Below are 12,810 nucleotides of genomic sequence, written 5' to 3' on the forward strand. Positions count from 1 at the left end.
ATCGATGATGATAAGTGGACTTGCTGACGAGTACCAGCCAGCAGTCCCCTTGGTGTTACGACCGTGAGGTGCCTCCTTTCCGCTCCACACTTTTTTCTTGCACATTGGGTGGATTATGATGGTATAAATATTTTAGAACTTGGATACAACACAGTTTAGGGACTTAGTTAGTCCGTGAGGGAGTTATAAAGCTTATAGTGACCCATCTATTGCTGGATACACAGATTTGGGTGTGACGTTTGGTGATCAGGCCCATTGTTGATTTATAATACGTTGAGTGGGGGGCGGCCTGGTCATTTCTTCCCCCTTTAGCTCCTATTGCTTGAATCATCTGTAACAGAGTCCAGGAAATCTATTACTGAAGGAGAGTGGCACAGCTCGAATTCAAGAAGATTACGATTTAGAAATGAGTTAGGGGTGTGGGGGTGCCGGGGTGGGGGAGGTTGAGAATAGGAGACGCTATGATGGTGTTTACAGGCCACTTTTTTTAGGATGGCTGCAATGGAGCGTGGTCTAGGGTGGCTAGAAGAGATGAAATCGTGTCGGACTCGAGCGCGCCCGCGGCCTGGCTGCAGGTGTTCGGACTCGCTAAGGCCTGGCTCCGCCCCGGCCCTGAGTCCTGGGATGTATCGCTCTTTCTCACCCCCGTACTCCCCGGGAGCATCGCACATGGATCCCGGACCATGGGGTTGCTATGGGTTGCTGCGAAACAGCCTCCAATTGACAGGTTGGTGGTGGTGCAGAGCTCAGGGTGTGTTTGTATATTACTTAAGGGTTCAAAAGTCAGCGATGCCCAGCCGCTGGCCAAAAGGTAAACACGAGGCAGCGGGCAGGGCTCAGGGCTGCCGTCCACCTGCAGATCGGTCAGCCCCGGCTCGTCTCTCACCGGACTGTGACAGGGAGCAGCAGTCGGCGCTCCAGTCCCACCTCCAGCACGGACGTCATAGCTGCCAAGGTTTCAGATTGCTTGTGTGTGACATTTTCATATTTTCAATGTCATTATTTATGAGTGACATTCAACAACTATGAGTGACACTTTCTCGCCAGCAAAAATCAAGCAATGAAGATGAGTGAAACACATCTATCAGAAATTACAGCATTTCAGCAATGAAAGACCCTACAAAGATCTTAAAACTATTGCAAAGCACCAGAAATGGAAGGGCACTGTATGACACGAAACATAGACTGCATAGCGGCCACGGTCTAAGAGTGCTGATGTGCGTCATTTTCAAGGTTTCAGGACACCTATGAATGACATTCAACTACTAAATGTGTGACACTATGTTTCGAGCAAAATCAACAAATTAAATAGATGGAAACAGATAAACGTTAAGAAATTAGACTCATTTGAGCAAGGACAAGTTATGAAAAGAACTTGAAACTGCTGCAAAACACCTGATCCTACTGTAAAATGAGTATATACCCACAAACTACTCACATCTTCCATGATTTTACACTTGTAATCATTACTGCTTTTTGCAAAGCCGCAGACAAATTGCATTAGACAGTGTAAAATGGCCAGATCATGTTTGACTATGGAACACCTTATCCCACTTAGTTCAGCAGCTCAACTCATGTTCTGATTGCAATCTGAACCTTATTGCGTGTTCTCTTCCTAAACACAAAGGGCCATATGTATCAACATTCCGTTTTGCGATTCCTAAATAGCGATTTTTAAGGAATCGCTATTTAGAAATCGCAAAATGGTATGTATGTAGAAAATCGCTTCTTTTTAGCGATTCCTTAACATTCCTTAATTGCGATTAGCGAATTGCTAATCGCAATTAAGGAATAATTTCCCATTCATTTCTATGGGCCAGGAGGCCCATAGGAATGAAGGGGAAATGTGCGATTAGCAATTTGCTAATCGCAAATTGAGAATATTTTCAAGGGTGCAGGGGTGTCCAAAGGACACCCTGCTGCACCCCTGAAAATGACATGTGTGCGCATATGGCGCACATACATGCGTATGAGCGTCACATGGCACCTTTTGATTTTTAAGAAAATGCTTTTTTAAAAGAATTCGCAACTTACCACCAACTAGAAGTTGGTTGTAATTTGCGATTCCTTAAGGGCATTTTGGATTTTTTTTTTCCTTGATACATTGCATTTAAGGAATCGCAAAATTTGCAATTCCTTAAATACAATCGCAAAATAAGGAATGGCAAATTTTGCGATTTCTTATTTTGCACCAAAATTGTTTCATACATACCATTTTGCCAAATTGCATTTGCAAACGCCGAAATTCTGCGAATATCGGCGTTTGCGAATGCAATTTGGCTTGATACTTATGGCCCAAACATCACTGCACTGGTTAGTTTCTAAGATGCAGTGGCGAACTCGCTGCTGACAGCTGCTCTGCTCAGCTGTTCACAGGCAGTGCTGTGCTCGAGTCTGTGGGGCAGTCCACGCACCTCGGTGCTCGTACCGGGGCAGAAAGTGCCAATGCTCTCAGCAGCAGGACTGCAGTGGGCGCCTTTTAAAAACAGCGATCACCATAACGTAACAGGAAACAAGTGGAGTACTTTATTTTGCCCAGGCCCTACCAGGGTCGCAGCAATGTCCCGGCAGGAGTCAGGGCTTAGTTAGTCTAGCGCCATCCACTGGCTGTGGAGGTATGCTTGAGTGCATTGAAAGGAGCCTGCCCTGACAATAAACGAGAATTATTTATTTATATCCTAACAGTTACCGCCGGCAGCTGCCTATTTAAATGATGACTTAGAAAACAAAAGCGGAGAATTCCCTGCTCTACTTACTTTTCGCTGCAATTTGAAGCTTGTGAGCGCGGCAATTCGGTAAAGGGCGCTTGTGGCTGCAATCAGAAGTACGACTTGGCGCTTGCATTTCATACATGTGTGCAGCGCAGTCGACGCCGCGCTGCCCCCAAAATAGTGGTGCATGGGGTGACCACCCCCACTGCTCCCCCCAGCTACGCCCCTGTTACCACCTACTTCAAGTAGGTGGTAAGCCCCTCGCAAACGGGAAGGGGTCCCCAAGGGACCCCTTCTCTTTGTGAATGGTTGCGAAAATATTATTTATGAGCAGGCAGTGGTCACAGGGACCACTGCCTGCCCTTAAAAAATGAAATTGAAAAGTTTCATCTTTCTTTTTTTAATGCAGCCCGTTTTCCTTTAAGGAAAAGGTGCTGCATTTAAAAAAACCTGCCTTATTGAACAAGCATTGAAAATGCAATAGGTCTCGCAATAGAAGAGTTTCACATTTTTCGTTTTGCAAATGGATGAGTGGCGTTGCGTGGATGAGTGGCGTTGCGTGGATGAGTGGCGTTGCGTGGGTGAGTGGCGTTGCGTGGGTGAGTGGCGTTGCGTGGGTGAGTGGCGTTGCGTGTGTGGCGTTGCATGTGTGAGTGGCGTTGCGTGTGTGAGTGGCGTTGCGTGTGTGAGTGGCGTTGCGTGTGTGAGTGGCGTTGCGTGTGTGAGTGGCGTTGCGTGTGTGAGTGGCGTTGCGTGTGTGAGTGGCGTTGCGTGTGTGTGTGGCGTTGCGTGGGTGAGTGGCGTTGCGTGGGTGAGTGGCGTTGCGTGGGTGAGTGGCGTTGCGTGGGTGAGTGGCGTTGCGTGGGTGAGTGGCGTTGCGTGGGTGAGTGGCGTTGCGTGGGTGAGTGGCGTTGCGTGGGTGAGTGGCGTTGCGTGGGTGAGTGGCGTTGCGTGGGTGAGTGGCGTTGCGTGGGTGAGTGGCGTTGCGTGGGTGAGTGGCGTTGCGTGGGTGAGTGGCGTTGCGTGTGTGAGTGGCGTTGCGTGTGTGAGTGGCGTTGCGTGTGTGAGTGGCGTTGCGTGTGTGAGTGGCGTTGCGTGTGTGAGTGGCGTTGCGTGTGTGAGTGGCGTTGCGTGTGTGAGTGGCGTTGCGTGTGTGAGTGGCGTTGCGTGTGTGTGTGGCGTTGCGTGTGTGAGTGGCGTTGCGTGGCTGAGTGGCGTTGCGTGTGTGAGTGGCGTTGCGTGGCTGAGTGGCGTTGCGTGGCTGAGTGGCGTTGCGTGGCTGAGTGGCGTTGCGTGGCTGAGTGGCGTTGCGTGGCTGAGTGGCGTTGCGTGGCTGAGTGGCGTTGCGTGGCTGAGTGGCGTTGCGTGGCTGAGTGGCGTTGCGTGGCTGAGTGGCGTTGCGTGGCTGAGTGGCGTTGCGTGGCTGAGTGGCGTTGCGTGGCTGAGTGGCGTTGCGTGGCTGAGTGGCGTTGCGTGGCTGAGTGGCGTTGCGTGGCTGAGTGGCGTTGCGTGGGTGAGTGGCGTTGCGTGGGTGAGTGGCGTTGCGTGGGTGAGTGGCGTTGCGTGGGTGAGTGGCGTTGCGTGGGTGAGTGGCGTTGCGTGGGTGAGTGGCGTTGCGTGGGTGAGTGGCGTTGCGTGGGTGAGTGGCGTTGCGTGGGTGAGTGGCGTTGCGTGGGTGAGTGGCGTTGCGTGTGTGAGTGGCGTTGCGTGTGTGAGTGGCGTTGCGTGTGTGAGTGGCGTTGCGTGTGTGAGTGGCGTTGCGTGTGTGTGTGGCGTTGCGTGTGTGTGGCGTTGCGTGTGTGTGTGGCGTTGCGTGTGTGTGTGGCGTTGCGTGTGTGAGTGGCGTTGCGTGTGTGAGTGGCGTTGCGTGTGTGAGTGGCGTTGCGTGTGTGAGTGGCGTTGCGTGTGTGAGTGGCGTTGCGTGTGTGAGTGGCGTTGCGTGTGTGAGTGGCGTTGCGTGTGTGAGTGGCGTTGCGTGGCTGAGTGGCGTTGCGTGGCTGAGTGGCGTTGCGTGGCTGAGTGGCGTTGCGTGGGTGAGTGGCGTTGCGTGGGTGAGTGGCGTTGCGTGGTTGAGTGGCGTTGCGTGGTTGAGTGGCGTTGCGTGGTTGAGTGGCGTTGCATGTGTGAGTGGCGTTGCATGTGTGAGTGGCGTTGCATGTGTGAGTGGCGTTGCATGTGTGAGTGGCGTTGCATGTGTGTGTGGCGTTGCATGTGTGTGTGGCGTTGCGTGTGTGTGTGGCGTTGCGTGTGTGTGTGGCGTTGCGTGTGTGTGGCGTTGCGTGTGTGAGTGGCGTTGCGTGTGTGAGTGGCGTTGCGTGTGTGAGTGGCGTTGCGTGTGTGAGTGGCGTTGCGTGGGTGAGTGGCGTTGCGTGGGTGAGTGGCGTTGCGTGGGTGAGTGGCGTTGCGTGGGTGAGTGAATGGTTAGCTGTTGCTTATGCGACGTATAGCACTTAATACTAAAGTAGGCAGACCTTCTTAGCCTTTGTGAGAATAATAGCAAAATAAAAATAAAAACCAGATCAAGTCAAGGACGCAAACGGCACCATGCTATTGTTTATTTACTCAGATGATTTGCATAAAAATGTAACTTGTGAGCACGTTTCTCTAACTCTCCAATAATCCCATTACAACACTTTGTACAAATGAGATTGGGACTCATCCTTCCGAAGTCGAGAAAAATGTGCAACGCTGTGTTGTAGTTAATTTTTTTAATTAACAAAATGCAAATAATGTGGAGAGATTTCAAGTGATTCAGGAATGGGCGCCCTTGTAAAGAGAAAGTACGGCCGGCCTGGGCAGTGATAGGGGAGGAGGGAGGAGAAATGCGAGTCACGGCAGCAGCAGCCTTTGATGTGCCTGCCGGCCGGCCGTGAATAATTAGGGGGTGAGAAATGCGCTCGGAGGGCTGCCTTTGATGTGGTAATGCGAGGCAGGCAGGCAGGCGGCTGGTGGCATTGTGCACGCGCTTTTTAGGGCTTGCGCAAGCGCAATGACCTAAAAAGCACATGCACTTGAAGGAATCGCCAGTGGAATCGCCAGTGGTGGATAAACACTGGATAAGCCCCTATAGAGCTTCGCCAGCTATGCGCTGAAGCGCATCAGCAGGCGAGCCCTAAAAAGCAGTCACAGACATGGTGGTCTGCTGACCCCACAGGCCACCTTCCCTGTGAGTGCTATCCATTCCCAATGGGGTCGCAAATTGCGCTTGCCTCATGAATATTGATGAGGCATGCAATTTGAGACCCCATTGGGAATCACAGTGTTTAAAACACCGTTGTACATTCAGATTAGCGAGCCACAAATTGCGAGTCGCAATTCTGCACAATTTGCGACTTGCTAACTGAATGGTCGTACATCTGGCCCTTAGAGGTGTATACATTCATTCTGTACGCTAAAGACCCACTGATTGAGAAGCATGCCGAAGCAGGCTCTACACATTGGCATCAGTCGACAGGTCAGTGTTATAGGCTTCATTGTCCGCAGATATTTTCTGAAAGGAAGCGGCTTTCGAAATATAGAAGGAACTCGTTCTTACTCAGCTATCGTGAGCTCTTATAATTGTTTTAAGAGTATAATATTAGAGTACTATATGAATAGGCATTTCAGGAATACATATATGCCCATCTGCCTGTTTACACCCAAACATGCCTGTCCGCTATCGATCATATCATTGGTATTTCTGTTTTTTTTGCATTCTGTTGTATCTGTCTGTATTTGTCTTTTCCCTCTATATATCTGATTTTCTATCTATTCATCTTTTTGTATTACTTTCTTTTTACGTGGTTTTCTGTTCATTGGTCTGTTTGCTGTCAGTCATTTTTTAGATCTGTCCCTCTGTTTGTCTGACTTTCTGATAAAGCATCTTTCTCTATGTACCTCTGCAGGTTCTTCTGTCCATCTCTCAATCTTTTTTCCATTCTTGTGTCTAATATTCTAATGGCCCCTGCATCATCCATCCACACAATCACTCACCCACTCTAATTAATTCATCCATCAATGCATTCATCCATATATCCATTCATCAGTCTCTGTCTCTCAATTTTCTGATTCAATCTCTCTCCTTACCTCTCTTGTTATATGTTTCTATTTCTATATATCTCTCTAGGCCGAATTCAGAAACCACTTTCTATAAAAACCTTTGTCTTGCTTCTTACTCCAAACTTAGGTGGGCCTCTAAAGTCACTTCGACTAACATATTAATTCTAATAACATCACGTGTATGATTTCAAATGCATCATTGTTTTGTTGTGTGATGTTGCATTAAAAATATCCCACAAACTTTCAGTATGGGTGACTCATTATTCAATTGCTATTCTGAAACATTTACAAGTGAAAGCTGATTTGACCAGGCTAAATTTGAAATAGCAAGATCAAGCCTTGTTTAAGGGAATTGGTTTGGCTTCTAAGTGAAAGTGCTGCTTTACAAAAAAATGAGTGTATGAGTATTGTGGATGGATGAATAGGTGATTGCACAAAATGAGTGAATGGTTGGATGGATGTATGATGCAACCGACTCAATGACTACTCCCCCATTAACATGGTCACTCATCTTTGCATTCATGTAATCACACATTGACTATTTTTTTCATTTGTCACTCACCAATTTACAATTCCACAGACACAAATTTGCCAATTGATGCACTTTCAGGTATAAGTCTGACTTATTGGCCTTCCCAATGCTTTCTCTGACAGACTCCCAAAATATTGCTTGGGAGGGAAGGATTAAAATGTGTCCTAGTTGGGGGGGAGTATTACCTGCTGACAAAAGCAGGGACAACGGATCAGTCTTCGCTGCCCTTGCAACTAACACCTCAAGCAATTGTAAAACCCGGAATGTGTCCTACTTGTAATTGGGCCCCAAGTGTCTTATTGGGTGACCCATCTACCTTCGATCGAACCATTAGAAATGGGGTAGCTTGCTTTGTAAACATGGGCCTGCTTGTGGATTCTATCAGTTTGGTGAAATAACGCTTGAGCTGTAGCTGAGTCTAAGTGAATGAGATGCGGAGACTGTGCGGATTTTGCAGAGATGACGGCAAAACAAGAGGTGCCGGATGAATTTTAACAACAGATGGCTAAGATAAATTTGGTCAGTTTCCACTAAGACACATTTTTTTTATATAGGCTTACATTTAAAACCATGAATTTCATAGTGTGCTTTAAAGCTTACAAATGTCTGGGGAGCAACAGTTTTTGCTTACTTGTTATTGCAAATATGCTTTTGGCTTCTCTAATAGCTTATCGATCATTTGAGAAAAGGGATTAGTGGATCACATATTGTAAAAATCTACAAAAATCCAAGTTTCACTTTACCAGTCATTTAAAGTGGTGAAACACCACTTTTTAAGGAAAACTGCTGTTGTCAGCATTGTTTGGCAGCCTACAGGGGCTGCGTTTGATGGCAGTAATTTGTAGCTCAGTCTGTGCTGAGGGGGCCCCCTGCAACTCGGGGTCCTCCGCAACGCTGGGCTGCGGGGCCCTGTATTACGCCCCTGGATCTCAGTGCCTCCCAAGCTGTAACATGTATCAATGGGCAGCGACCAGGAACAGGCCGCAGAATGTCCTAAACTTTAATATATATATTTCATAGGGCAGCCGGCTGTAACAGGTCTCAGTGGATCCCGAGCTGTAACATGAATCAATAGACACCGAGCTGTAACAGGTCTCAGTGGGTCCCGAGCTGTAACATGAATCAATAGACACCGAGCTGTAACAGGTCTCAGTGGGTCCCGAGCTGTAACATATATCAAGGGTCAGTGTGCTGTAACAGGCCGCAATGGGTATGAAGCTTTATTATGTATCAATGGGCAGCGAGCTGTAACAGATCTCAGTATGTCCCGAACGGTAACATGCATCGACGGGCAGCGAACAGGTCTCAGTGGGTTCCGAGAGGTCACATGCATCAATGAGAAGCTGTAACAGGTCACGGGGGGTCTCGAGCTGTAACTTGTCTCGCTGGGCAGCAGGCTGCTACAGGCCGAAGTGGGTTCCAAGATGTAACATGTATCAATGGGCAGTGAGTTGTGGCAGGCCTCAGTGGGTCCGAAGCTGTAATATGAATCAAATGGGCAGAGAGCTGTAACAGGCTGCAGTAGGTCTGAAGATGTAATTGCCGTTATTAGGCCCCGATCTGTGACACGCTCAAAGGCCTCACAGGCCTCATGCAGCTCTGGGCATCAATCAGCCTCAAGTAGTAACCGACATTAATGTGATTCAAGCTGTAATCAGTATTAATGGGTCTCAACTAGTAACAGGTACCAATCGCCTTCATTCTATAATAGGCATTAATGGCCCCCAAGCTAGAATAGGCATCAGTGAGCCTAAAATTGTAAAATGCATCAGTGGATTCTCAAGATGAGCTTCACGGTAGACCGTGTGCCTGGGTATGAGTTACTTGGTAAAATGAGTGATTCCAGCTGGTTATGGCACCCCTACAACATGCAATGACGAGCTTGTGCCCCCCAGAATGGAGAAAGATGATGTGGACATGAAATGACCAGTCCCTTTACTGCTAATGGATATCTATAATTCCAGAGAGATTTTTTCTCCCATTTATCACCTTAATTGACCACGTGGGTAATTTGATCCGGGGGGAGGAATTGGGGTTGTGGGTGGGGGTGTAGCTCCACGGTTTACTGCCCAGTCCTCTTTTTCTGGTTACAGTCCTTGCAGTGCCGAGAAGCTCCGCCCAGAGATTGCCACCTCTATGGACAGGTGCGAGGCTTTCAATATTCTTTTGATCTTATGAAAGCAGTACCTTTCTTTCCGTGTCTCTCTGCTTCTCTCCTATTGAACACAGGGTCTATCGTGGGTACTTTTGCCCATTTTTTTTCCTGTTTCCTGAACTCAGTGACACATAAAATGTGTTGCCAGGGTGATAATGCACCTTGACAGCTGGAGCAGGCACTACACGTGCCCCACCAGCAGGGTGCGTGTATCCTGCAGGCCTCCAGGCCTTCACTCCAGGGGCAGTAGTCACCAAACGTGCCAGCAAAGAGGGAACGTTTCTTGAACCAAAATCACCCACAATGCACCATTGAGCTGTGTATCATCATGGACAGGGCCAGCTTTAGCACTGGTGACGCCCAGAGTGACAATGTTTTTTGGTGCCCCCCCCCCCCATGACCACCTGCGCAACAAATTCCCGCACTACCACCACTGGGTAATAGTCTCCATAACTACTCTCACTCAGATGCATTTAATTCGATTTATAGTGTCACTCATGAAAGTGAAGGGTGTCAGAGTACTTTACGTTGGAAACACATTACTCAATCATATGTGCGTAAATCATTGTATAGAAAATGTTACATAAGACAGAGTGGTAGGATTTATATGTCATCCATTCTGGTAGGCAGTAAAGTTTGGGTGGGCTTGATCTGGAGAAGCACAAACTCAGAATTTAAAACGTAAGACCATGATTGGGGATTATCTTTAATAATTGGAATTGATTTCTACCCAAATCAACACTTGGTACAACTTTTGAATATTGAAAGTCTGGGAAAAAAATTAATTCGCTCTAAACTATACTTGAAGTCTGCATTTCAGTTCTTTGATGACAGTTAATAGCTCACGGATTTTTATTAGTTTTTTAACTAATAAACTACAAGTAACAAAACAAAGTATCTGACAAAGCATTAACCCCCTGACCTATTTACGTTTTGTTCACTTCGGGATTTGCATGATGCACATTCTATGCAGCAGGCATATTGACCCTCTGCGCTAACTTATGATGAATCAAAACATCCCCCAGTCAAAACTCCAACTAGACAAAACTTCTTTCTCTTCAGGAAGAACATCACATCGCTCACCCTAGTAGGCTTGACATTTTTATTGTTGGCTGAAAATTGCTGGAGGTCAGGAACACTGCTATGGGTGCTTTTAAAAACAATATAGTATAGCAAACAGGCGCCCTCATGCAAAGTCAGCACCCGGTGCGGTGGCACCGGTGGCACCGCCCTAGAGCCGGCCCTGATCATGGACGTCATTTAAGGGTCGAAGCTGCGACCCCTGGCTTGCCCTCTGCTACCCCTGGCACTACCTTTATGCGACCCCTGGCCTCAGAGGTGGCAAATTCAGTGGTAGGAACACAGGGGCAGCTGGGGCATCACACTCTTTATTTTCTGGCAATTCTTTATTCCACTAATGTGTAAGTATGAGTGTGTGAGTGAAAGTGGGTATCAAAGGGTGTGTAATGTCACTGCCACTACCCCATGTATTATGGTTAATTGACGTCCATGTATATCTGTTGTTATTTGGTAGCAGTTTGTGTTACTCCAGTAAGGTATTTTATGTGTCTAGCTTAAGGTGTGCTTGTGTGGTGAATGACTTGTAGAGTGGAACCCCTCCAGTTGTAGAAAAATACAAAAAAAGTCAGAGCAGCAAAGTTTTAGGAAACACCAATGAAGTATTTCAAGCATTACCCTATAGACATGCTTATTTCTGGTATCAGCTAAATATACTGCCTCTAGCTTATGTTAAAGGCGCCTGCAACAGACAGTTTCTCACCAAACAGAGTTGCTCCCTCACTTGCCGTTACATCAGCTCCCATCTTGATATCAATTTATTGCCTATATTTGTTGAATGTTTTTACCACTTGGAAGTCTTTAGAAATAAGTTGTAAACCTTATTGTGGACAGGTATTGTGTACTGCCACTCCCTCATGCAACCAACATGAGTTCTGGATTTGTGGTAGGTCTGAGAGATGTTGGGTTGTCTGAAATGTGTTTTTTTTTCAAATAAATGTTTATTTAGTACAACTATTGAACTGATGACACACGCTGAAGGAATTTTAGGCACTCGAATATCGAAGTAGCGGCTGCTCCCATTGCGAAGTGGTGAAGCGGGGGAGGGGGAATACAAACCAAAAACATCACGGAAGACAGAAATAAAAATATATAAAATTGCACTTACCTGGTCCGACGGCTGCCCACGTGCTCCCGATCCTCATCTTTCTGACGTCGGACACTGCTGCCCACTGTGCAGGATCCCAGATGCCAATCCCAGGGCTTTTTTCACGCTGGGAATACTATTTTCTGGTTCGGCCCCCAGACAGGAACTAGGAGCCTTTGTTGGTTCTCCACCCGGCTGTACAACAACGCTAAGGGTTGGAGAAGGCTACCTGCGCTTGACGGTCTGGGCCACCACTTCCCCCATACCCCTGATGCTGCAGCATCAGTAAGGATGGCCCAATGCCTATCCCTATCATATCATCTTTGTAATTTTTGTAAAAACAAAAATCTAGAATAAACAAATTGGTAATTGCACAAAAACAATTCACAAGTAAGAAATAAAAGAATGGCAGAGTAAGATGATAAACCAAACAGCAGCGAATAAAGTGAAGAAAAGAAAAGACATGAAAAATCGATGTCGGAAAGAAATGACATAAGGAGCAGGGAAAATTACATGATGAAAGTAAAAATGCATGATCAAGAAATGAAACGATGAAATAAAGACAGAATAAAGAATGAAGAAGAAACAAATGAGAAAGTATGGACGAAGGAATGAGAAAATATATTCTGGACAAGAGAAAGTCTGAGTCTGAGACAGCTGGCCGCCTTCCTCGAGACGAATGGATCCCTCGACCCCTCACAGTCTGGCTTCCGAGCCAACCACAGCACAGAGACCGCCCTCATCGCTGCCACCGATGACATCCGAACCCTGATGGACAACGGAGAAACAGCGGCCCTCATCCTCCTAGACCTCTCCGCGGCGTTCGACACTGTCTGCCACCGCACCCTAGTACAGCGCCTCGGCAACATCGGAATCCAGGAGAAGGCACTGGAATGGATCACCTCCTTCCTCGACGGAGGAACACAGAGAGTCTGCCTACCACCGTACAAGTCAGAGGCCACCGAAGTCATCTGCGGCGTCCCCCAAGGATCCTCGCTGAGCCCCACCCTCTTCAACGTCTACATGAGCCCCCTCGCGGCCATCGCACGCAAACACAACCTCAACATAATCTCCTACGCCGACGACACCCAGCTGATCCTCTCCCTGACCAACGACCCCGCCGCCGCCAGAACCAACCTGCACGAAGGGATGAGAGATGTAGCCGAGTGGATGACTACCAGCCGCCTGAAACTGAACTCAGACAAGACGG

Source organism: Lissotriton helveticus, chromosome 2_1 (assembly GCF_964261635.1).
Source record: "Lissotriton helveticus chromosome 2_1, aLisHel1.1, whole genome shotgun sequence".
In the NCBI taxonomy this organism is placed as follows: domain Eukaryota; kingdom Metazoa; phylum Chordata; class Amphibia; order Caudata; family Salamandridae; genus Lissotriton; species Lissotriton helveticus.